Source organism: Pristiophorus japonicus, chromosome 10, assembly GCF_044704955.1.
Source record: "Pristiophorus japonicus isolate sPriJap1 chromosome 10, sPriJap1.hap1, whole genome shotgun sequence".
In the NCBI taxonomy this organism is placed as follows: domain Eukaryota; kingdom Metazoa; phylum Chordata; class Chondrichthyes; family Pristiophoridae; genus Pristiophorus; species Pristiophorus japonicus.
In genome coordinates this window covers 175050492-175075666 of record NC_091986.1, presented here as the reverse complement: position 1 = coordinate 175075666, position 25175 = coordinate 175050492, and the positions used below count along the sequence as shown (strand labels likewise).

General features: G+C 46.5%; 1 protein-coding gene across 2 annotated transcripts in view; it reads left to right on the top strand.

Annotated features, from left to right (window-relative positions):
• The first annotated feature begins 1202 nt into the window (after positions 1 to 1202).
• Positions 1203 to 25175, top strand: part of trmt9b (tRNA methyltransferase 9B) — a 90450-nt gene continuing 66477 nt past the window's right edge. For both annotated transcript variants that reach the window (XM_070891559.1, XM_070891558.1), the window contains exon 1: positions 1203 to 1308. The gene's annotated coding sequence lies outside the window, so the exon portion shown is untranslated. The remainder of the gene's footprint in view (positions 1309 to 25175) is intronic.

The following is a 25175-nucleotide window of genomic DNA, read 5'->3' as shown; positions in this document are numbered from 1 at the left end:
ACAGGGCAAGAGATAGGCAAATAGCCCAATCTCTGCCATGGGTATGTCCTCGCTCCCGATATGCGAGAGATCTATCAAGCCAGAAACTTGGCAGATCAAAAAGCCGTTTTTCAGCGCATGCGCATTGCGTGCCGAAAACCGGCTTTTCCGATGCCTTCCCGGGTCCGTAGAAACTCCGTCTGGACCTGGGGAGGTCGCGATTTCTGGGCCAATGACGGCAAAAGCTGACAGTTTTGCCATCATCACCACCGCAAAATCCGGACCAAGATTTTTTTCTTGTTAAACACCAACAAGCTGACGTCTTCAAATTTCTGTGGTTCCTGTGTATGATTATTTATCGTATTTATTCAGTTTTGTAGACATGCTTCTGTGGTGAAAGAACCAACCAATTGGGTTTAATTTCTGATGTCACCAGCAAATTCAAACAGGAGGGTTTTCATTCCATCAGCTCCTTTCTTCTTTAAAACAAGTCTGAGGTGTAGTAATTCTTTTTTTGGGGTGGGTGGGGTTGAAAGTGAAGTTGCAGCAACATGGTGTGCCCCTTTGACCTGAAAAAATGCTGTGCTCACACACAGAAGAAAAACATGTGCATTTTTAAAGAAAATTAGGGACAGATGAAATCTCTACACACCTTTGCTAAATCACACTCTGAAAAAGCCAAAAATGGGGATTTTTTTTAAAGATCAAAAAAGTACACAACATTAAGATAACAAAACAGATCTGTGGAAAGCAGATATTTATGGACCAGAAACCCAATAGCCTCAATTTAAAGGCATTAGTTACTACAAAGTTACTAATTTAAAGATAGAACAATTGACATCATGACACGTATCATACGTCCACTCATCCACAAATTCTATTTCTTTTTTTTAGGGATGGATAGCCCTGCGTGTTCCTGCTGGCCTGTCATTCATTTTTATAGGCTTGAAGTTGTTATTCTTTGTTTTTCGCCAAAGAGCCCCTCATAATATTGTAGAAGTTAATAGATTGCTAAGTGCTAAGTTGAGACGCAGTGGCGATTAGTGTACTGAAACTTTGCACTGGTTCTCATCCACCTCCACTGCCTGAATGACAGGTGGGGAAATTGCCCCTTGGGTGGTTGCTGAGCAGCCGAAGGAATCATGTGACAGCGCCGTCCAATGAGCGCTCGCTGCTGAGCCGGGAGTGGGCGGTGTTGTTTGCCCATTGCTGTGTGACAGCTCGCGGTCGTCGCTAAGTTACAGCAACCGACCACGTTTGAATCCTGGTCAACGCTCCAAACATGCCTCCGGCGGCAGCACTCAGGTTACAATAACCATAGTCCGGCAGGTACGTGGACTTATGTAGTTTTAATACGTCCTTCGATGTTTATGCTAAAGTCCACGTTCTGAGCACTCGGCAAAATCAGATGACGGCATTTTAACTTGTGTAGGATGGAAATGTACTTCCATTGTGCAACACATGACATGGACTTGTTGCTGAACAGAGCCAGTCAAAGCTCATGAAGCAGGAGTTTGAAACTTGCACTGAAGGGAGCCTGGCTTCAAATGCTGAGCTTAAAATCGAAATTAATAATCTGTGGTGTTTTAGGGGCTCTACTTTTTTCTGACCGATGAAAATTAAAAACGTGAACTTTCTGTTTTTTTGAATACGATTTTGCTGTGAGCATTATTATAACATAACTGTGCCCTTGTATCCCGGGCCCATGGCTTTAGTGTGTTCAGCACTTGCCTAAATTATGTTCTCACTTTTGCACTGATGGACACCCTAAATATTTTGCATTCATGTAAAAATGGCAATGTAACTGCACTTTTTTAATATAATTAAAGCATAAGAACCAAGTAGCTTGTATTCTACAGCATTTAAACTGACCATCCAACTGGCATTTGTCACGTTTCTGATTCATTTTATTTGCTTGGGTCACAGTGCTTGGCTCTCAGTGGCCGAATAACTGTTGTATCTGACATATCACTGAAAAAAGATGGTATTTATCCAGCAAATAAAAATGAATTTGCCTGTGTTAATGCAGAACGCATTTAAATATTGATGAGCAGCCTTGTAATCTTTTACTGGCCTGCTGTCAATCTTCCTGCACACAAAACAAATGAATACATTTTTGCTTTTGTATGCTTGCGGTTTTATTGTCCCATCATATTCTATTTAAACAATTTGTTTAGCATTTTATTTTACAGAAAAAAAAGGATATAAACCAGAAAAATAAAATGTTATATCAGAGAATAATGCACAATTATAGATATCGTAGGATAGTTGTCATCAATATAATATCCTGCTGTGAGAGACCAGGAACATGAGAGACTAGAAGAGTGTGGAAATTAGCCCCAGTGGGTGATTGGGACATTCGTATGGAAATTTTGAATTACATATTTTACTTATTTTGAGTTTAAATTCAATTTACTTCATTTTAGCTGCTCAATAATAGAACTGTTTAAATTCATTTATTTGGTACATTATCAGTGTAATCAGTTAATTAAAGAAAAGAAAGACTTAGTTATATTGCGCCTTTCACAACCACCGGACATCTCAAAGCACTTTTGAAGTGTAGTCACTATTGTAATGCAGCAGCCAATTTGCACACAGCAAGGTCCCACAAACAGCAATCTGATCATGACCAGATAATCTGTTTTTGTCATGTTGATCAAGGGATAAATATTGGCCAGGACACCAGGAAATAGTGCCATGGGATCTTTTACGTCTACCTGAGAGAGCAGACAGGGCCTCTGTTTAACATCTCATCCGAAAGATGGCACCTCCAACAGTGCAGCACTCCCTCAGCACTGCACTGGAGTATCTGCCTAGATTTTTGGTGCTTAAGTCCCCGGAGTGGGACTTGAACCCACAACCTTCTGACTCCGAGGCGATGGTGCTACCCACTGAGCTACAGCTGACAATTAATTGATGATGTGAGTAGCTGTGGATTTTCCGATGGCAGTTGGACTATTGTGAAAGGATAAATTGTAATGGAGTAGTGAGAGATCAATCACAAATCGAAAGAGTCCATTAGGTATGCAAAAGGCCAGAAGAGTGTGGAGTTTAGCCTCCGAGGGAGTTCTGCATTAAGGTGCAATTTGACAGGAGTTTATTGTTCTATAATGAATACTTGCCTGAAGTGAGTATGTGGAGTTTGATTCTTGCAAAGCTTTAGTGCCAGTTCAGGTTGATGCTATCTACATTTCTAAACTAGATGCAAGGGATGGCAAGGTAGATAATCCCGCATGATATGTTAACAATTAAGGGCTAGAAATTGCGTAGCTCCTGGTTTGGGGCAATCTCCGGACGCTACACAATTGATTCCGATGGGAACTTCCGGTTTAGCATTCCGAAGTGGAGTGCTAAATCAAGCACAACCACACCTCTTAGAGTGCTAAAGGGAGTGAGAGGGGCGGCATCGGCAGAGCGCTGCACAATATCCTGTGCAGCTCTGCCAATTTAACAGACTCCTTCCCTTCTCCCTGAAAGGGAAGGGCCAATGCTGTGGTCATTGAAGGTTAAGGCTGGGAATGGTCGTCGACTGCACTTGCGATACGCACAGATTAGCCCCAAGCACTCGGGAGTGCAGGGCTGATCAATCGCGGGATTGAAAAAAATCAAAAAACAGCACACTGGGGACATAAATAAATTTTGGTCTACCTGATCACCACTGGCTTTAATTAATGCTCCCCAAGCGGCCGGCCGAGGTCACAACACCTCCTGAAGTTGCCGCTGTTGACGTCTGGCGAATTTTGCATCCAGGGTGATAATGGGGCAGTGCGCACCGGATGACGTCATGATATTCGGGGTGCAAGAGATCCGAGGTGGTAAGTTTTATCGCCACGCTAGCCAACCATGGAAGTTCGTGGGTATTATGTATGTAACCTTCACGTAACTGTAACCTTCATGTAACAACACTGTATACTGTATACACCTAAGAAATGCACACCTTGACCACAGGGGTGAACTTGTGGGAGACACTCCTCACCTGGTCATCCAGGTATATAAAGGGAGGTCCCACGCAGGGTCATCACTTCTTGGTCCTGTGAATAAAGGTTCGGGTCACAGAGTGACCTTGTCTGCAGAATGTGCCTCGTGTGAATTTATAGTAGAGTGTAAGGACATTACAGTAGGCATCGGTAATTTTCGCTGTGCCCAGTTGGTATGCGCTTTGTGCCCTGTTCGGGAGGCACAAAGGCGGCCAATTTCTCTCCCTAAGTCTCTAATGCAGAAGATCATTGTGCTTGAGCAGCAATTAGCCACAATCCATGGCATTAGAGAGGATGATGGTCTCTGGATCATACTCTTTAGAATGTAACCACCCAGGAAAGGGTGCTAAATAGTTCAGGAAACAGAGATAGTACAGAAAGAAAGAAGTGGGTGACCATTTGCAGAGGCAGTAGATGGAGATGGGACACACCATGCAGGGAATCTCTTGAGTTTCTGTAACTGTCTAATAGATATATAATGTTAGACAAGTATGAGGTAGATAGTTTTATTAAAAATCCTGTGTATGGTTTGCACTTCCTGTTCTTTTATTGCCTGTGTCACAGTTATGAATCACACTTTTTATCTCAACATCAAACATTGAAAATCACTGTAGACATTAGGCCGGAATTTTCTTTACCTTGGCGGGCCAGTGCGGGCAGTGACCAGGTCGGGTCCCGACCCCACTGCTGGCTCCATCCTGCTGTTGAAAATGAACTTGCCATAATGGGGCTTATTAAGCCCACCCAGCGGGTTACCCGGTCCAATTATATGGAGTGGATCTGGTGACATCATTAATTACGTGTTTTCAGCTGGGATCTTTAAAGGGACTGTTGTGTATGTAGAAAGAGTCAGACTGAACACTGTGAGCTCAAAGTAAAGTGTGACCTTAGTCTTTTATTGCAGGTCTCCAGTGTGCCTCTCCAACCTGTGAAACCTTCTTAAATATCTGTACTCCCAAGGGATTATGGGATCCCTTGGGACTCCAGGGGATGAGCCCTCTGGTAGCTGTACAGAGTAAATACAAGTCCACATATATAACAGAGACCATGGCCACATAAGATTTGAAGTTTAATGTAACATAGTTCTACAGCACTACAACATTGACGATGACTGCACGGATGCAGAGGGCTGCACCCAGGTTCTCCAATGACCATATGGTTATGGAGGGAGTCAGAGCACTGAGGAGACCAAGACAGCCTAGTTGCAGATAGCAGAGGGGATCACAAGCAGCGTTGTGGTCAGGAGGACCATTCATGAGATATGGGCCTCACTGGCAAGGCCAGCATTTATTGCCCATCCCTAATTGCCCCTGACAAGATGGTGGTGAGCCGCCTTCTTGAACTGCTGCAGTCTGCGTGGTGAAGGTACTCCCACAGTGCTGTTAGGGAGGGAGTTCCAGGATTTTGACCCATGACGATGAACGAACGGCGATATATTTCTATGTCAGGATGGTGTGTGGCTTGCAGGTGGTGGTGGTCCCATGTGCCTATTGCTCTTGCCCTTCTAGATGGTAGAAATCGCAGGTTTGGGAGATGCTGCCGAAGAAGCCTTGGCGAGTTAATTGTGAACAGCAGCATTTGTATAGAAACATAGAAAATAGGTGCAGGAGTAGGCCAGTCGGCCCTTCGAGTCTGCAGCACCATTCAATATGATCATGGCGGATCATGCACTTCAGTACCCCATTTCTGCTTTCTCTCCATACCCCTTGATCCCTTTAGCCGTAAGGGCAACATCTAACTCCCTTAACGAACTGGCCTCAACAACTTTCTGTGGTAGAGAATTCCACAGTTCCACAATTCTCTGAGTGAAGAAGTTTCTCCTCATCTCGGTCCTCAATGGCTTACCCCTTATCCTTAGACTGTGACCCCTGGTTCTGGACTTCCCCAACATCGGGAACATTCTTCCTGCATCTAACCTGTCCAATCCCGGCAGAATTTTATATGTTTCTATGGGATCCCCTCTAATTCTTCTAAATTCCAGTGAATATAAGCCTAATCGATCCAGTCTTTCTTCACATGTCAGTCCTGCCATCCCAGGAAATCAGTCTGGTGAACCTTCGCTGCACTCCCTCAATAGCAAGCACGTCCTTCCTTAGATTAGGAGACCAAAACTGTACACAATATTCAAGGTGTGGCTTCACCAAGGCCCTGTACAACTGTAGTAAGACCTCCCTGCTCCTATACTCATCCTCTTGCTATGCCATTTGCCGCCTTCACCGCCTGCGGTATTTGTATGCCGACTTTCAATGACTGATGTACCATGACACCCAGGTCTCGTTGCACCTCCCCATTTACTAATCTGTCACCATTCAGATAATCTGCCTTCCAGTTTTTACCATTAAAGTGGATAACCTCACATTTATCTACATTATACTGCATCTGCCATGCATTGGCTGACTCACCTAACCTGTCCAAGTCACCCTGCATCCTCTTGGCATCCTCCTCACAGCTCACACTGTCACCCAGCTTAGTGTCATCTGCAAACTTGGAGATATTACTTTCAATTCCTTCATCTAAATCATTAATGTATATTGTAAATAGCTGGGGTCCCAGCACTGAACCTTACGGTACCCCACTAGTCACTGCCTGCCATTCTGAAAAGGACCCATTTATTCCTACTCTGGCAGACAGGAAACAAAATCAGTTCTCTCTCCACGTCAGTACATTACCCCCAATACTATGTGCTTTAATTTTGCACATTAATCTCTTGTGTGGGACCTTGTCAAAAACCTTTTGAAAGTCTAAATACACCACATCCACTGGCTCCCCCTTGTCCACTCTACTACTTACATCCTCAAAAAATTCGAGAAGATTTGTCAAGCATGATTTTCCTTTCATAAATCCATGCTGACTTGGACTGATCCTGTCGCTGCTTTCCAAATGTGCTGCTATTAGATCTTTAATAATTGATTCCAACATTTTCCCCACCACCGATGTCAGGCTGTTTTCTCTCCATCCTTTTTTAAAAAGTGGGGTTACATGAGCTACCCTCCAGTTCATAGGAACTGATCCAGAGTCTATAGAATATTGGAAAATGACCACTAATGCATCCACTATTTCTAGGGCCACTTCCTTAAGTACTCTGGGATGCAGACTATCAGGCCCTGGGGATTTATTGGCCCTCAATCCCATCAATTTCCCAAACACAATTTCCTGACTAATAAGGATTTCCTTTAGTTCCTCCTTCTCGCTAGACCCTTGGTCCCCTAGTATTTCCAGAAGGTTATTTGTGTCTTCCTTCGTGAAGACAGAACCAAAGTATTTGTTCAATTGATCTGCCATTTCTTTGTTCCCCATTATAAATTCACCTGATTTTGACTGTAAGGGACCTACATTTGTCTTCACTAATCTTTTTCTCTTCACCTATCCGTAGAAGCTTTTGCAGTTAGTTTTTATGTTCCCAGCAAGCATATTCTCATATTCTATTTTCCTCCTCCTAATTAAACCCTTTGTCCTCCTCTGCTGAATTCTAAATTTCTCCCAGTCCTCAGGAAATCCTCCTCCACCGTATTGCTACCAGTTTGGTTAGCCCAATCTATATGTAGATTGAAGTCACCCATGATAACTGCTGTATCTTTATTGCATGCATCCCTAATTTCCTGTTTGATGCCATCCCCAACCTCACTATGACTGTTTGGTGGTCTGAACACAACTCCCACTCGTGTTTTCTGCCCTTTCGTGTTCCGCAGCTCTACCCATACAGATTCCACCTCATCCACATTGATGTCCTTCCTTACTATTGCATTAATCTCCTCTTTATCCAGCAACGGTACACCTCCTTTTCCTTTGTCTATCTTTCCTGAATATTGAATACCCCTGGATGTTGAGTTCCCAGCTTTGGTCGCCCTGGAGCCATGTCTCTGTAATCCTAATTACATCATATCCGTTAACAGCTATCTGCGCAGTTAATTCATGCACATTATTAAGAATGTTCCTCGCATTGAGACACAGAGCCTTCAGGCTTGTTTTTTTAAACACTCTTTGTCCTTTTAGAATTATGTTGTTGTTATGTATGAATGAAGAGTCTGACTGGATACTGTGAACGCAAAGTAAAGTGTGACCTTAGTCCTTTATTGCAGGTCTCCAGAGTGCCTCTCCAGTGTGTGAGGCCTTCTTAAGTATCTGTGCTCCCAAGGGATTGTGGGATCACTTGGGATTGTAGGGGATGAGCCCTCTACACAAGGTATATACTGTATACATATATAACAACACCCCCGCCCCCCCCCCCGCTCCCAAAGTCAACAGTGTAACTATTTACAAGGTGAGTCGATCTGGAGCCGGCCTTTTCCTGGTTGATTATCTCGGTGCAAATGCTGGTTTTGGTGAATCGTTTGTTGGGCCCTCGCTGGGCTGCTGTGTAGCTGGGTTGCCTGGTGTGGTGAGTCCTGCTGGGCTGCTGCAGGTGATGGGTTCTGCTTCGTGGCCAACCGCGGTGTCGGTTGCCACTGGTGTGTATGTTGGGGGTCAAAGAAGGTAGGGTCCAAAGTGGGTTGCTCTGGATAGTCCGTGAATCTGAGTTTGATTTAGTCCAAGTGTTTCCAGTGAATGAGTCCATTTGAAAGTTTGACCCGAAACACCCTGCTCCCCTCTTTGGCCACAATAGTGCCGAGAAGCCACTTGGGAACTTGTCCATAGTTCAACACAAATACAGGATCACTGATTTCAATTTCGCGTGACACATTTGCACGATCATGATGTGTACTTTGTTGGAGCCGCCTGCTCTCTACCTGTTCGTGTAGATCAGGGTGAATTAATGAGATCCTTGTCTTAAGTGCCCTTTTCATGAGCAGTTCAACAGGTGGAATCCCAGTGAGCGAGTGGGGTCTCGTGCAGTAGCTAAGCAGGACTTGGGATAGGCAAGTCTGCAGTGAGCCTTCAGTTACCCTCTTAAAGCCCTGCCTCATAGTTTGCAGTGTTCTCTCTGCTTGACCATTGGATGCTGGTTTGAACGGGGCAGATGTAACATGTTTGATCCCATTGCGGGTCATGAACTCGGCACTGGTGAAACATGGGCCGTTGTCGCTCACAAGGACATTAGGCAGTCCGTGCGTGGCAAACATGGCCTGCAGGCTTTCAGTGGTGGCAGCGGATGTACTTGCCGACATTATCTCACATTCAATCCATTTGAAGTACACATCTACACCCACAAGGAACATTTTACCCAAAAACGGGCCTGCATAGTCGACATGGACCCTGGACCACGGTTTGGAGGGCCAAGACCATAAACTTAGTGGTGCCTCTCTGGGTGCATTGCTTAACTGCAAGCATAGAAACATAGAAACATAGAAAATAGGTGCAGGAGTAGGACATTCGGCCCTTCGAGCGCACCACCATTCAATATGATCATGGCTGATCATGCAACTTCACTACCCCATTCCTGCTTTCTCTCTATAACCCTTGATCCCTTTAACCGTAAGGGCCACATCGAACTCCCTTTTGAATATATCTAACGAACTGGCCTCAACAACTTTCTGTGGTAGAGAATTCCACAGGTTCACAATTCTCTGAGTGAAGAAGTTTCTCCTCGTCTCAGTCCTAAATGGCTTACCCCTTATCCTTAGACTGTGACCCCCTGGTTCTGGACTTCCCCAACATCGGGAACATTCTTCCTGCATCTAACCTGTCCAATCCCGTCAGAATATTATATGTTTCTATAAGATCCCCTCTCATTCTTCTGAACTCCAATGAATACAAGCCCAGTTGATCCAGTCTTTCTTGATTTGTCAGTCCTGCCATCCCGGGAATCAGTCTGGTGAACCTTCGCTGCACACCCTCAATAGCAAGAATGTCCTTCCTTAAGTTAGGAGACCAAACTTACACAATACTCCAGGCCCTGTACAACTGTAGTAACACCTCCCTGCCCCTGTACTCAAATCCCCTCGCTATGAAGGCCAACATGCCATTTGCTTTCTTAACCGCCTGCTGTACCTGCATGCCAACCTTCAATGACTGATGTACCATGACACTAAGGTCTCATTGCACCTCCCCTTTTCCTAATCTGTCACCATTCAGATAATAGTCTGCCTCTCTGTTTTTACCACCAAAGTGGATAACCTCACATTTATCCACATTATACTTCATCTGCCATGCATTTACCCACTCACCTAACCTATCCAAGTCACTCTGCAGCCTCATAGCATCCTCCTCGCAGCTCACACTGCCACCCAACTTAGTGTCATCCGCAAATTTTGGAGATACTACATTTAATCCCCTCATCTAAATCATTAATGTACAATGTAAACAGCTGGGGCCCCAGCACACAACTTTGCGTAACCCTCTAGTCACTGCCTGCCATTCTGATAAGTACCCATTTACTCTTACTCTTTGCTTCCTGTCTGCCAACCAGTTTTCAATCCACGTCAGCACACTACCCCCAATCCCATGTGCTTTAACTTTGCACATTAATCTCTTGTGTGGGACCTTGTCAAAAGCCTTGAGGCCTTGCTGCCCCACAATTGATTGAAAGTCTTTTTGCTCATAATTGACTGGCTCGCGCCCGTGTCCAGCTCCATTGACACCTTCAGCATTATCGGGGGACACTTTGTGATAAATGTGTGCACACCACATACCTCTGCCTCCTCGGTCTGAGGCTCTGGTTCGTCGTGATCCACCGTGGATCTTACCTCTTCTGCAACATGGTGGTTTGCAGGGTTAACAGGGTTTGCAGCTCGCCTGCACATACGTTGGAGATGTCTCATTGTTCCACAGCCCTTGCAAACGTACCTTTTTGAAGCGGTATGAATGGAAACGATGATCACCCCCGCATTGCCAACAAGGTGTTAATGGCCTTGCATTTATCACCCCTGATGGTGGACTCTCAGACATCTGCGGACATGAAGCCTGCCCTGTACGTTGCGATTTGAAAACATCACTTTGTTCACATTACTTGTAGCAGCACTCGTGTGCTGAGAGATTTGCTTAGTATTGTCACTGGTGGCAATGAACGCATGGGATATTGCTGTGGCTTTACTCAAGGTTGGGGTCTCTACAGTCAAAAAAGTTTGCGAAGTATCACTTCATGGCCAATGCCAAGTACGAAGAAGTCTCTGAGCATGTGCTCCAAATAAATTCCCTTCAAATTCGCAATGTCCGGCAAGGCGCCTTAGCTCGGTGACGTAACTCGCCACTTCCTGGCCTCCTGACCTTTTGTCGGTGTAGAACCGGTACCTCGCCATCAGAACGCTTTCCTTCGGGTTCAGATGCTCCCGGGCCAGTGTGCACAAATCATCGTACGATTTCTCTCTGGGTTTCGCTGGAGCAAGCAGATTTTTCATGAGGCCATACGTTAGTGCCCTGCAGACAGTGAGGAAAATCGCCCTTCATTTGGCAGCGTTCGCTTCTCCTTCCAGCTCGTTGGCCATGAAGTATTGGTCGAGTCGCTCCACGAAGTTTTCCCAATCATCTACCTCAGAGAATTTCTCCAGGATGCCCACTGTTGTCTGCATTGTTGGTTCGTCATCTGTATCTCGTCGCCAGTTATATATGAATAAAGAGTCTGACTGGATACTGTGAGCTCAAAGTAAAGTATGACCTTAATCCTTTATTGCAGGTCTTCAAAATGCCCCTCCAGCCTGTGAGGCCTTCTTCAGTACCTGTGGTCCCAAGGGATTGTGGGATTCCTTGGGACTCCAGGGGATGAGCCCTCTGGTGGCTACACAAGGTATATACCGGTTTACGTATGTAACAGTTGTAATGTGGCCTTTTTTTGATTTTTGCCTTTGATTCTCTGCCCTCCACTTTTACCTTTCTCCTTTTTACCTTTTGCTTCTGACCCCATTTTACTTCCCTCTGTCTCCCTGCATAGATTCCCATCCCCCTGCCATATTAGTTTAAATCCTCCCCAACAGCACTAGCAAACACTCCCCCTAGGGCATCGGTTCCAGTCCTGCCCACGTGCAGACCGTCCGGTTTTCACTGGTCCCACCTCCCCCAGAACCGGTTCCAATGTCCCAGGAATTTGAATCCCTCCCTCTTGCACCATTCCTCAAGCCACGATTTCATCTTAACTATCCTGCTATTTCTACTCTGACTAGCACGTGGCACTGGTAGCAATCCTGAGATTACTACCTTTTGAGGTCCTACTTTTTAATTTAACTCCTAGCTCCCTTAATTCAGCTTGTAGGACCTCATTCTGCTTTTTACCTATATCGTTGGTACCTATATGCACCACGACAAATGGCTGTTCACCCTCCCCCCTTCAAAATGTCCTGCAGCCGCTCAGAAACATCCTTGACCCTTGCACCAGGGAGGCAACATACCATCCTGGAGTCTCGTTTGTGACCGCAGAAATGCCTATCTATTCCCCTTACAATAGAATCTCCTACCACTATAGCTCTCCTACTCTTTTTCCTGTCCTCCTGCGCAGCAGAGCCACCCATGGTGCCATGAACTTGGCTGCTGCTGCCTTCCCCTGATGAGCCACCTCCCCCAACAGTGGTATATCTGTTTTGGAGGGAGATGACCGCAGGGCACCCCTGCACTACCTTCCTTGCACTGCTCTTCCTGATGGTCACCCATTCCCTGTCTGCCTCTGTAACCTTTACCTGTGGTGTGACCAACTCACTAAACGTGCTATTCACGACATCCTCAGCATTGCGGATGCTCCAGAGTGAATCCATGCGTAGCTCCAGTGCCGCAATGCGGTCTGTCAGGAGCTGCAGCTGGATACACTTCCTGCACACACTGGGACACTGGAAGCGTCCCTGATTTCCCACATAGCACAGGAGGAGCATGACATGGGTCTGGGCTCTCCTGCCATGACTTATCCCTTAAATTACTTAATTTATGCTTTTAGTTCATGGTTAAAAAAAAATGCGATTCTCTACTGAAATTTTGCATTCAGTATAGAAATCTCTCCAGAGCATTTTTGAACGTAAGGCAATTTCTTTGATATATCAAATAATTGGAAACTGTGTAAAGTAACTTTTAAGCTTTTTGTGTGGTAATTTATGGTTATTGAAGACTGTAGAACTTGGCAAACTCAAAATTATTGAACTGCATTTCCACCTCTGCACTCCTGGCACACACACTTGGAATGCATATCAGGAAATTGTACTCCCCCAGCATGTGATTTTCCATCGATTAATTTTAAGAAGCTGAAAATTTACACTTAAAAGCTTTAAGGCAGGAAGATAAAAAACAGTATCCAGTCGGTGGTGAAAAACCTAAGGGTGTAAAAACGGCTGTGAACTGGTGGGGAAAGAGCCTGGCAGTGGGAACATGTGGAGGGGGTTGAGTTGGAGCTTGATGGTTAATAAATGGCCAACAGCAGTTTGTATCCCATTCTCCTGGAACCGCTTCCCCTGCAAGGCCCTGATTCCTCCCAAAGAAACAAATCCCAGTAGTCCCTAAACCTGCCAAACTCTGGCCCAATCAATGCTGCAAAGCCGTCTCCCCAATCTTCATGCACATGAGGACTGTCCTCCCCATACTCTCCTCTTCCCGGAAACTCAGTGCTCACAAATTATGAGATAAAGGGAGCGATTTTTGCTGAATACTTTAGACGCTAAAGAGGTAGAGGTGGCCAAGATGCGGTCTTAAGCTGAAATGCTGATTTAGCCCGTGTTTGGTGGAAGACGCCATCTTGGTAAAAGAGTTGAAGCCAGTGGTAGGAACGGGTGCCCGGAGCCTAGTTAAACAGCTGATTGTCACTTAAAATACCTACTAGCGCTCATTAAAGAGGCTGCACGACACTTTGGTGGCTAGAGCTTCAACTAACCCCCTTTCCTAACAACAACCAGCTGTTTTTGGAGTAAACATGATTTCAAGAGCTACTTAAAGGGATACAGTACTCACCACTTTTAGGGATACTCCTCATTTCACGGTCATTGCAGCTGGAGATGTGAAGAGGACCTCTGAAACACATCAGTAGACTTTCAGGGACACTCTGTCAAGACTTCAACACTTGAGCAACATTTATTCTGGAAATTCTCTGAGGATTTCACTTAAAAAGATTAAGTGCTGTGCTACTCCACCTTGTTTGAGTCACCAGGAGAAAGGGACTGCTTGGTCATGGGCATCTTGCTAGGGGTCCCCCTTGGTGTGGACGAGGAATGGGAGGAGGACATGAGGCCTAGCTGCTGCAGAAGAGAGGGACAAGAGGGCACAGTGGTGTCCTTCCCTCATGTGGGTACAGGACATCCCCCCCTCCTCTGGACCTTCTCCACCAGGACCTCTAGTGCAGCATCCGAAAACCTGTGTGCCCTCTCCCTCGGTCCCTGAGCCATCCTGCAATGTTTTGCTGTGTGCCAGTCAGAGCACTCCACACCTTCAGTGGAAGTGGGTGCGAGGAGCCCACATATACTGCTTCACGGAAATTGCATCTCATCAGCACTTGAGTGCTAAACTTGCAGGTTTCTGGTTAGTGGCTGGCATGTTCAGGCACATTCAAATCATGATCATCAATTAGCCCGAAAATTGCAAGCTAAATCCAGACTTTCAAACGGGCATTTCTAATTAGCATGACACCCATTTAGCACCTGTTTTCACTCTTTGGCCAAAATAACGCCCCTACATTCCCAGTGCTCTCTCATCACAGAATGTACTCACCTTATGCACCCAGATTCTGTGACCTCCCTTGCCAATGCCAAATTTAGATTTTACTTCCTTTGTTCTTTATGTACTTTTAAAAGAGCTGTTTCCAGCAGAAGAGAAGGGGATAATAAGAGAATGCTCTGTTTTGGAAAGAGCCATGGTAAATTTAACGATAAATTGTATATTTTTTTAGGCTTCCCTCCCCTTTCAGATCTCTCAATGCATTCCTGTTTGAGAAGGCGTGGAAGTGACCTGCCCTTAGTCCTCTGTGCTGTTCTATAAGTAGGAATTGTGAGGTGCACCAGAGCAGCAGAGTTGACCTATTCCATGATTTTTCTCTTACCTCACCTCCGTTAATCACCTCACCCTCTTACTCTAATCATGAACTCAATGTAGGAATTATAGGGATGAATCCTCATCTTGCCACTTTGCGGGGCAGTGGATCAGTTTTTTTTTATGGTGGGCGTTCTGAAAAATAATTGACTAGTAGTCTGTGCTGTTCACAGCATATCTGTATTATCTGTCAACCGTTTTGCAACTAGCACACACTTTCTGTTTGTGTCGCAGTTTTGTCAGCTGCATATAATGCTGTTGCTGTATGCATCAATTTTCAGTTTTATTTCAACAATGCTGATTCATTGCTCTAAACTGAGCCTTTGGCAGTAATCTTGTACTTGCTTGTCATTAGCTGAAGTGGATCATGTGATATCGTTCTCCAAATTCCATCTCCCAGCTGTGTCAAGGGTCAGAAAGTCTAGCCTCAGTTGGCTTTCACAACTTTGCTTGCTCCCTGCATGGAATTTTCCCCTCACCCCCATATCTTTTTGAAGGACTGCTACCTGCTGTATTTTTTTTTTGCTTTTTTTCCCCCACATTCTTGTGTATAGAAGAACGCCACGAGACTGAGTACTGTGAGCTAAACTTTGTGACCTTAGTCTTCTTTATTACAACACCAGAGTGCCTATACAACATGGCAGTCAACCTTTTATACTGGCCCTGCACGTGTGTGCAGGTGACCATTAGGACTCCAACAGTCGTGCTCTCTGGTGACAAGTATTACATAGTTACATACATAACATCACTCCTTCTCCTCCCCCCACGCCCGCCCCCCAAAGTCTTCGGTACAAGTTGAGGTGATCCGGAGCCCTTTGTTCCCTGGTTGATCGTCTAAGTTCAAACTCACGTGTGTGAGTTGATTGGTCCATTGCTGCACAGCACCGCAGCTGGTCTGACCGGACTATCTGGAATGGTGGGTTCATCCTCGTGATTGACAGCGAGGTCGATTGCTGGTTGGGTGTGTGTTGGTGGATCGTCGATGGTGATGTTCTCCAAGTCATTCCTGGTTGTCAGTAAATCGCAATTTGGTCTGATCTAAATGCTTTCTGCACGTTTGGCCATTTAACAGTTTGATTATAAACACTCTATTCCCTTCCTTGGCCAAAACAGTGGCAGCAACCCACTACCCACTTGGGACCAGGACCGTAATTCAGGACAAACACTGGGTCATTAACATTGTCACGTGAGCCGCGCGATCGTGGTACATGTTCTGCCGGTGTCGTCGGGTTTTCAGGTGATCATTAAGATCTGGGTGGACTAGGGAGAGCCTGGTTTTGAGGGCTCTCTTCATTAACAATTCTGCCGGGGGAACCCCGGTGAGCGAGTACGGTAACTGAGCAGAATGCGAGACAAGCGGGTCTGCAGGGAGCCGTCCTGCACGCGTTTCATGCTCTGCTTGATTGTTTGGACTGCCCGCTCCGCTTGACCGTTAGATGCTGGCTTAAACGGAGCATACCTGACATGCTTGATGCTATTGCGGGTCATAAACTCATTGAATTCCAAGCTGGTGAAACACGGTCCGTTGTCGCTGACGAGGACCGTCAGGCAAGCCATGGGTGGCGAACATGGCCCGGAGGCTTTCAATGGTGGCTGTGGACGTGCTGGATGACATTATTACACATTCAATCCATTTGGAGTAAGCGTCCACAACTATTAAAAACTTCTTTCCTACAAAGGGGCCGGCAAAATCTACATGGATCCTGGACTACGGTTTTGAGGGCCATGACCACAGACTCAGTGCATTGCTCAGTTGCGAGCAAGTGTTGCACTGATGCACGCATGACTCCAAGTCCGAGTCAATGCCTGGCCACCAAACATGCGACCTGGCAATTGCCTTCATCATGACAATAACTGGTGGGTACTGTGTAGGTTGCGTATAAACATTTCCCTGCCTTTTCTTTGCAAAGCCACGCAATTACCCCATGAGAGACAATCCGAGTGGTTGGACATTTCATCTTTGCGTCGGTGAAATGGCTTAATTTCATCTTGCATTTCCCTGGGAACGGCCGACCAGTTCCCATTTAGGACGCAACTCTTTACTAATAGCACAGGATCCTGGCTGATCCAGGTCCTGATCTGGCGAGCCGTGACGGGTGACCCCTCGCTCTCAAAAGCATCCGTGACCAGTAGCAAGTCTGCGGGCTGCGCCATTTCAATCCCAGTGGTGGGTAATGGTAGCCGGCTGAGAGCATCGGCACAGTTTTCAGTGCCTGGTCTGTGGCAGATAACATAGGCATAAGCGGATAATGTTAGTGCCCATCTTTGGATGCGGGACGAAGCATTGGTGTTTATACCCTTTGCTCTCTGAAAACAGCAAAATGAGCGGCTTGTGGTCAGTTTCAAGCTCAAACCGAAGTCCAAATAGGTATTGGTGCATTTTCTGAACCCCATATACACATGCTAACGCCTCTTTCTCGACCATACTATAGGCTCTCTCAGCCTTAGACTTCTAGACGCGCATGCAATTGGTTGGAGGTTGCCTGATACATTGGCTTGCGGTAAAACACAGCTGACCCTGTACAAGCTAGTACTAAACGTTTACATGGGTCATAGTGTACAAGTAACTTATTTGAACATAGCAGGTTCCTGGCCTTCTCAAAGGCTGTGTCTTTGGGTTTGGTGCAAATCTCGTCGTCACTCTTGCGTAGCAACATGTGCAAAGGCTCTAACAACGTGCTCAACCTGGGTAGAAAGTTACCAAAATAGTTGAGGAATCCCAGGAACGAACGCAGCTCCGTCACATTCTTTGGTCTGGGTGCATTCTTGATGGCCTCTGTCTTTGAGTCTGTGGGCCTGATGCCGTCTGCCACAATCTTTCTCCCCAGAAATTCGACTTCTGGCACCAGGAAAACACACTTGGAACGTTTCAGCCTGAGTCCCACTCTGTCTAGGCGACTTGGAACCTCTTCCAAGTTGTGTAGGTGTTCGATGGTGTCGCGACCGGTGATCAGGATGTCGTTTTGCAACACAACGGTGCGCGGAGCAGATTTCAGCAAACTCTCCGTGTTTCTCTGGAAAATGGCTGCCGCCAAGCGCATCCCAAAAGGGCACCTGTGGTGTATATAAACAGCCCTTTGTGTGTGTTGATGCATGTCAGTCTTTTAGAAGATTCAACCAGCTTCTGTGTCATGTAGGTGGAGGTTAGGTCCAACTTGGTGAACGACCCCTCCTGCTAACAGGTCATCCACCTTGGGCAGCGGGTACAGTCCCGTAGTGAGACTCGGTTAGTCGTTATCTTGTAGTCGCCACAGATTCTGACTGTGTAAGGGAATAGTGGAAGGGCTTCTCTTTCCACGATATAAGGGGTCGACACACTCCCGTGTAGCAACCCTCGAAGTTTATAGACGGAGACGGAAGGCAAGGTTCAACGATCTTTTAATCCCGAACCGTCCGGGAGCAATTTCTCAACACAGCCTCCTGTGAGTGGAAATGCTCACTGAACAGCAAAATCAGCCATCTTTTAAAATCAGCGAATACACTGAGGCGAACACCAAAGAAGCTTATAACAAAGCAGTCTTTATTATAAAGATTTACCGGCCGGGACTTATCAGACAGAAGGAATGCGCTCTCGATAGAGCGCATCCACTTCCTACGGACAAGTGCCGTTACATTGTGAAGGCACAACGGTTATACATTTTCGGTACAAGATAACAAGATACAATTAGAGTGACATCCTAGTTCAGCCTATCCCCTTTGATCCCTCCTTCCCTTTGTCCACTCATAAGCCGACTTCAGTATGGTCTGTTTTTCCCAAAGAATTTTCTCACACTTTGCTCAAAGAACTTTCTCACACTTTGCTCAAAGAACTTTCTCAGGCATTGCTTCTAAATGTTACAATTTTACTGGAGTGACTAGTAATTTAGACCTTGCAAATCTGTTAATTGTGCTGATGTTGTAATATTTGCAGACTGACATTCTTTTAGTTATTCTCCCATGATTTCTTTGCTCAACTTCAATGTCTCTATACATTTTCAAACATTCATATTCTATACATTTTCAAACATTCACATTCCCCCCTTTTATCATTCCATGAAAACCCTGGTGACTATTCCAGGAGTATCGCATTCAACCGTTCGCACTCTTTTTCCTGATCCTCTTTGTCGAATAGGTCTTTAGTTTGCTGGATCATAACCCGGGAGCCCCTGGTCACAAGAGGGTTTGCTAACCTTGCCATCATGACTTTACAACAAAGGTTAAAGCAACCAATAATCAAGCAACAGGTAATTATTACTACGATGAGAATAATCGCTCCATGCATTATATATGATCCCCAAGATCCACCTAACAGCCAATCAAACCAGCCTACTCCTTCTGCAGGGGTGGATAACTTCTTTACCTCCCTTCTTATGTGATCAGCGAGATTGGTTATGTTTTCTGAACTATCAGGAATGTAAGAGCAACATTCAGATCCTATCAGGGCACACGTTCCCCCTTTCTCAGCTAACAGGTAATCGAGGGCCATTCGGTTTTGTAATGCTACGGTCCGTATTGCTACCATTTCAGCCGTGATGCCCTCCAGAGCTTCAGCAGTATTGTTAGCTATTTGTTCTAATATCGTGTCTAGGTTCTGTACTTCATCCATGAGACGTCCTATCCCGATTGGGAACATCATAACCCCAAAGAACCTGTCGGCGGGGGTGAGGGCTCGCTTGTGTCGGCTGGAGGCATGTGCTTCCGCCAGGGTACGTACTTGCCGCACAAATGGCACCACATATCCCAGATAGCAGGACCCTGTCCATCGCCTAGGCAACCAGGGATATGCCTTATGACCGCACACGAAATACGTGCCGTTAAAAGCTGCTTTCTGATATATTGCTTCCAGGTCCCAAGACTGGGCCCACAGACCTCCACCTGTTTTATTCGGAAGGTGAGAGAGGATGGTGACCCGTGCACCTGTGGTGATGTTGAGACTGTGTGGGCAATTGCTGTACCCTATAATATGTCCCTTGTTACTGGTGTCATTTCGGGTAGACATATGTCCCCGGTTGGCCTCCCAATCCCCGAGATATTGGTCAGAGCTAAGAATGGGGGTTCCTTTTCACGATTGTAGGTTGGTTGGTACCATCCCTGGAACGTCTGACTAATGGGGTCCCCAGCACTCTCCCACTTGGTGACCTCCCCGTGGTCGTTCACGTGGTAACGGTATGATACTCCTCCTGGTCTCCGTGATCCCTCTTTTGACCCGCCTTTCATCTCTTGTATTTGCATTGGCCCCCCCTCCTCTCATGATAGTCTGGCTCTGAATCCATCTGACAGTCTCAGTTAGGGTCAGTGGAACAGGGCGCAAAGGAATTCCCCCTTTGGAATGTATAGGGATATGTGAACACACCCAGCATCTAGAAAAGTTCCCATTTTGCGCATAAACATAAGACATGTACAAAAAGGTGTTTACATGGAGCTCTCGCCTCTGTCTCCCCTCCCATGCGCCGCACTGTCGTATATCAACACTATTATACAGACTGTTGCACACAGACACAGTTCATCTTATTGCTCGGGAATCAAATAAATAGTCCGATTATTTTGCTGATTAAAAGAGTTCAGTTTTCCCGTCTCTCTTCTCAGGTCACCGTCGGTGTAGCTGGCTGTCTATCACTACGGGTAAAAGTTCAAACTGGTCTCCTCGGGACCCACCTTCCAATTAGGACGCCGATGGCCTTGTTCAGCTATGGAGAAGAGGAAATCTGGATCAGAAACAGGAATTAGAATAATCAGTAAAATAGGTTTGTTAGAGGGTGGTGAGCTTGCAGTGGTGCAGGTGAACCCAGGCACTTTTCACCTCAACCTTGGCTGCAGTGGGGGTAGTGAGTAACACCTGAAAAGGCCCCTCCCATTGTGGCTCTAATCCCTTCCGAATCCATTTCTTCCCTGGTGCCACGAGGGACAATTCGGGTAAAACTGGGAGGTCGAGGTGAGCATCTCGAACCTGGTTGTGGGCTATTCGCAGAGCCTGAGTCAGAGAAAGAACATAGGTGGTCATCAGTCGAGCTGGGATACCATATCTAGGAACAATTTCCCTCATTAACACCTTAACAACAGTTTGAGCCTTATTGTCCAGGGTAGGGTAGGCTTCACTCCATCTGCTAAACAAATCTACTATTACTAACACATATTTGTAACACTGAACTCTTTGCAACTCAATGTAGTCCAACTGCAAGGTCTCAAAGGGACCTTCGGGTAGGGGCATCTTACCCCAATCACAGGGGACTCCCTTCCCTGGATTATGCTGCTGGAAAACCAGGCAACGACTACTGATGTTCTGGGCCAACGCCTGGAGTCTAGGGTGCCACCAAGTAGCCAAAAGTGTGTCACTTGTTGTCCTTGCTCCACAATGAGTAGCAAAATACATACATTCAATAACCCATAGAGCCAACTCGTCAGACATGTAAGCCTGTTCCGCGGGAGTGGTCCAGAGTTTAGAAACAATGTCATAAATACATCCATAATTTTTCCACAACAGTTTATCTTTTTCAGGAGCGTCCTCCTGTACTTTAATGACATCTTGGATGGTTGGCATTAGTTTTTCCGAGGCTAACTTATCCTTTGCAGGACTTTTAGTCTGACTCCTCTTTCTGGGCACTACCATTTGTTGTCCACGAGAGGCCTGTTTGGCCTCTTTGTCAGCACAGTGGTTCCCTATATCAACCGGGGATTTTCCGGTGGTGTGGGCGGTACATTTAACAATGGCAATGCGCTTGGGGAGTATGAGGGCTTGCAACAAGTCAGATACTAGTTGCCTATGGGATATCTTATTCCCCTGTGGGAATAGTTCAGCTTGTTGGGCGGAATAGGTTTCAAAGGCGGCAGATTCCAAGACCTGATTCTCCTGGTTTACTATGGCGTATCCTGAAATTCGTGTACCTACTGGATCAATAGAAGAGCTTCCGTCAACATACATAATACAGTCTGGGTCCTCCATTGGTACATCAACTAAATCTTCCCTGACCGATGTGGCCTCTTGAATTAAAGATAAACAGTCATGACTGGGTTCTTCCTCATCTTGGGGTGGCTCAGTAAGAAAACAGGCCGGATTAATGGCAATACAGTGCCAAAAGGTCAGCTTAGGATTATTTAGTAGGTAGATCTCAAATCTGCTTTGCCTGACCATGGTAAGGTGTTGAGTCTGCAGTTGACCCAGGAGGGCAGCTACGGAGTGAGAGGTGTATACAACAATATCCTGCTGGAGGGTAAGGTTGGCAGCAGATTGAAGGCTATTGTAGATGGCGGTTAATATTTGAGTATGTACAGGGTGCTGCAAGGCAACGGGGTCTATTTTGGAAGAGTAGTAGGCAACAAGCCTATACTTATCCCCGTGTTTCTGAGTTAAGACAGCGGTAGCACAGTCTTTCAGGATTGTACAATACAGTTGAAAGGGCCAGTCATAGAGGGGCCGGCCCAAAGCCGGGCTGTCTTTAGTTCCTTAAAGGCTTGGACGTCTGCGGTTTTTATTTTAAAGCTGCCTTCCTTGGTAGTGTACGGTGTGAATTGCTTGGTCATCAGGGCAGCATTAGGGATCCAGGATCTACAGTAATTTATCATCCCCAACCACTGCCGCATTTGTCTAGCCATGCTAGGGACTGGAAACTGGCAGATGGGTTCGATTCAACTAGCCTCCAAGGCTCGGTGGGTGCCTGATAAAATGATCCCAAGAAATTTGACTTGAGACTGGCCAATTTTGACCTTTGACGGGGAAACTATGTATCCCAGGGAGGACAAGTAATTCAGTAACTCCCTGTTACTTGGTTCATCTGCGCTGGCTACCAGTAAATCGTCCACATACTGAATTAAAGTGGATCCCTTAGTCAGCGTGAGGGACTGTAACTGTTTCTGCAGGCACCTTGAGAATAAGGTCGGGGAGTGGATGAACCCTTGGGGAAGTCTAGTCCATGTATATTGCTGTCCTTGGTGAGTGAAGGCGAACAGATACTGACTCGCCTGGGCTAGCGGCAAGGCGAAGAAGGCGTGCTGGAGGTCTATTATTGCGAAGATCTTGGCGTTTGCTGGGATTAATGATAGTATATCTGCTGGGTTGGGAACCAGAGCGTGTAGGGGCTGGACGATAGCATTGATGGCTCGAAGGTCATGGACCAAACGGAACTGATTTGTTTTGCCTGGCTTAGGGACTGCCAGTATTGGTGTATTACACGGGGACTGACATTGAACCAAAATCTCCTGTTGCACTAGTCCCTTGATCAATCGGTGGATACTTGGTATTGCCTGTGGTTTCAGTGGGTACTGACGGATGGAGGGCCAGTCCACATTGTCCTGTACTAGGATCTCAATCGGATCAATTGGAGTATAGCCCACTTGGGAGGGGTCCTCTGCCCATATGTGAGGATCCACGTAATCGGGTGTATTGGTACCGATATGGTGGCATAGTACCGTCAGAACCTTCTCGGGATCCCTGTGAAATTGGACCGTCCGGCCATATCCCACAATCTGCAAGTCCGGGCTGGTAGGGTCAGCCACGTCTATAGCTTGGCGCACCATAATTCCCAAATCTCTGGCATGGTGGGGAGGTAATACTTTACGAGTGACGTGGGGTGCCACCGTTGGGGGCTGCCGCCACAACTTTCTATTTATTTCCACGAAATCTGCTTTCCCCTCCGGTCCAGACACTCTGGCTCTTAGTAGGATTTCCCACTCCTCTCCCACATGATCCTGGTAGAGATTCTGGAGATCCTGATTCTTACCACTAGGATCATAGGCTAGGGTCACATGATAGGGCGCTTGAGGCAAATCCAGGGACCACCATTGAGGGGTCCGGGTAGTGTAGCACTGCCGTTTAAAGGCTTCTTGCTTTACAACGATTCCATCATCCCCGCATTCCAGATGCAACTGAAATTTACAGAGGAGACCCCTAGCCATCAAGTTACAGTCCAAATTGGTGGTAATAACAAACCGATGTTTCACAGATTTTTCCTTGTAATTTACTTTGACTGGTTCTGACACTGCGAATGTTGAGACTTGTCCCAGGAACCCTGACAGTCCGTGTCTCGGTGGAGGCGGGGAGTTTAAGCTTCGATTGCACAGAGGACATGGAAGCTCCCGTATCTATTAAGAAGGGTTGCCACTCATTTTGAATTTTTAGCGATATCATTGGTTCCTCATCCGAGGAAAGTCCTTGTACAGTCAAGCTGCGTAGTCAGTATTGACATTCGGGTGACAGATGGGCAAAGGGGTTGTTCTGGGAGAAGTTAGTATAAGATCCCCGTCCTCTCCCCCTTTGCCCCCCTTCTCTTCCTCCTCTCCCTTTTCCGTGCCGAAGGGAGGAGCATTGCCTGCTCCAATGTCCTTCCTGTCCACAATTAAAGCATCGTCCGCTCCTTCCCCAGCCCCGTACCCGATTGATAGCCATAAGGGGGTCCATAGTTTGCGGGGCCGGGACCGTTGGGTTGTTGGGTATTCCCATATCCTTGGTTATCCTCCCATCCCCTTACACAGCGTTGTGGTTCCATTTGATATTCCCTTGGAGCAGGTTCCGGTCTTTCCCCTCGAGGAGGCTCTTCCTTTCTAGTCACGTATTCAGTCTTGACCCGGGTTGGGGGCGCACTTCCCCCCTCTCCCTTCTTTTCCTGGCAATAATATTTCACTGCTCTCTCCATCTGAGCCCGACTGTTATCTGCCCAATTCATGTTATTGGTCTGGATAGCGTGAGCAATCGAATGGGGTAGTCACTGAAGTAGAATAGCGCAGAATTGAGGTGAATTATCCCCCACCCGGAAGGCATTATCTCCAGATTGACCCCCGTATATTTCAATGAATCTTTCCATGAATTCGTCGGCATTTTCGTCTCGTTTGGGTTTAATTTCTAATACTGCGGCATACTGATGGGCTTCTGAAGGATCGTGCCGAGGGCGGTGAAGATAGCGTTTAGGCGGTCCTGGGCATTATTAGGGTGTGCAGCCAATAATGCGTCATGGGTTGCATATCTTAAGTGAACTAGAAATCGGGAGTGCTCAGTTGGGCTCAGGGTCTGCTGTACCAGGGCCCACAGGTCCCTTGATTCTGTATTATAAACTGCAATGGTAGTCCGGAGATGATCTATAAACTTGACAGGTTCCCTTTTTCGATCTGGTATGGTGGCCAGAATGGCCATAATTTCGCTCGGTTTCGAAGGCACATAGACATCTATGGTAGGGTGGTCTGCAGTTTGTTGTGCATCAGGGTTTGGCATTGGTCTAACCGGGAGCTGCCGCCGGGGCTTAGGGGTGGGGGTGTCAACCTCGGAAGATGTTTCTGGGTCGGAGGGTGGCTCAGAGCCGTCTGACTGTACAGCACCTCCGCGTCCCAATCGGCGGGAGGGTTTGTTTTGCCTTTCGCAACTGGCATTCTGACTAGCGGATTCACGGG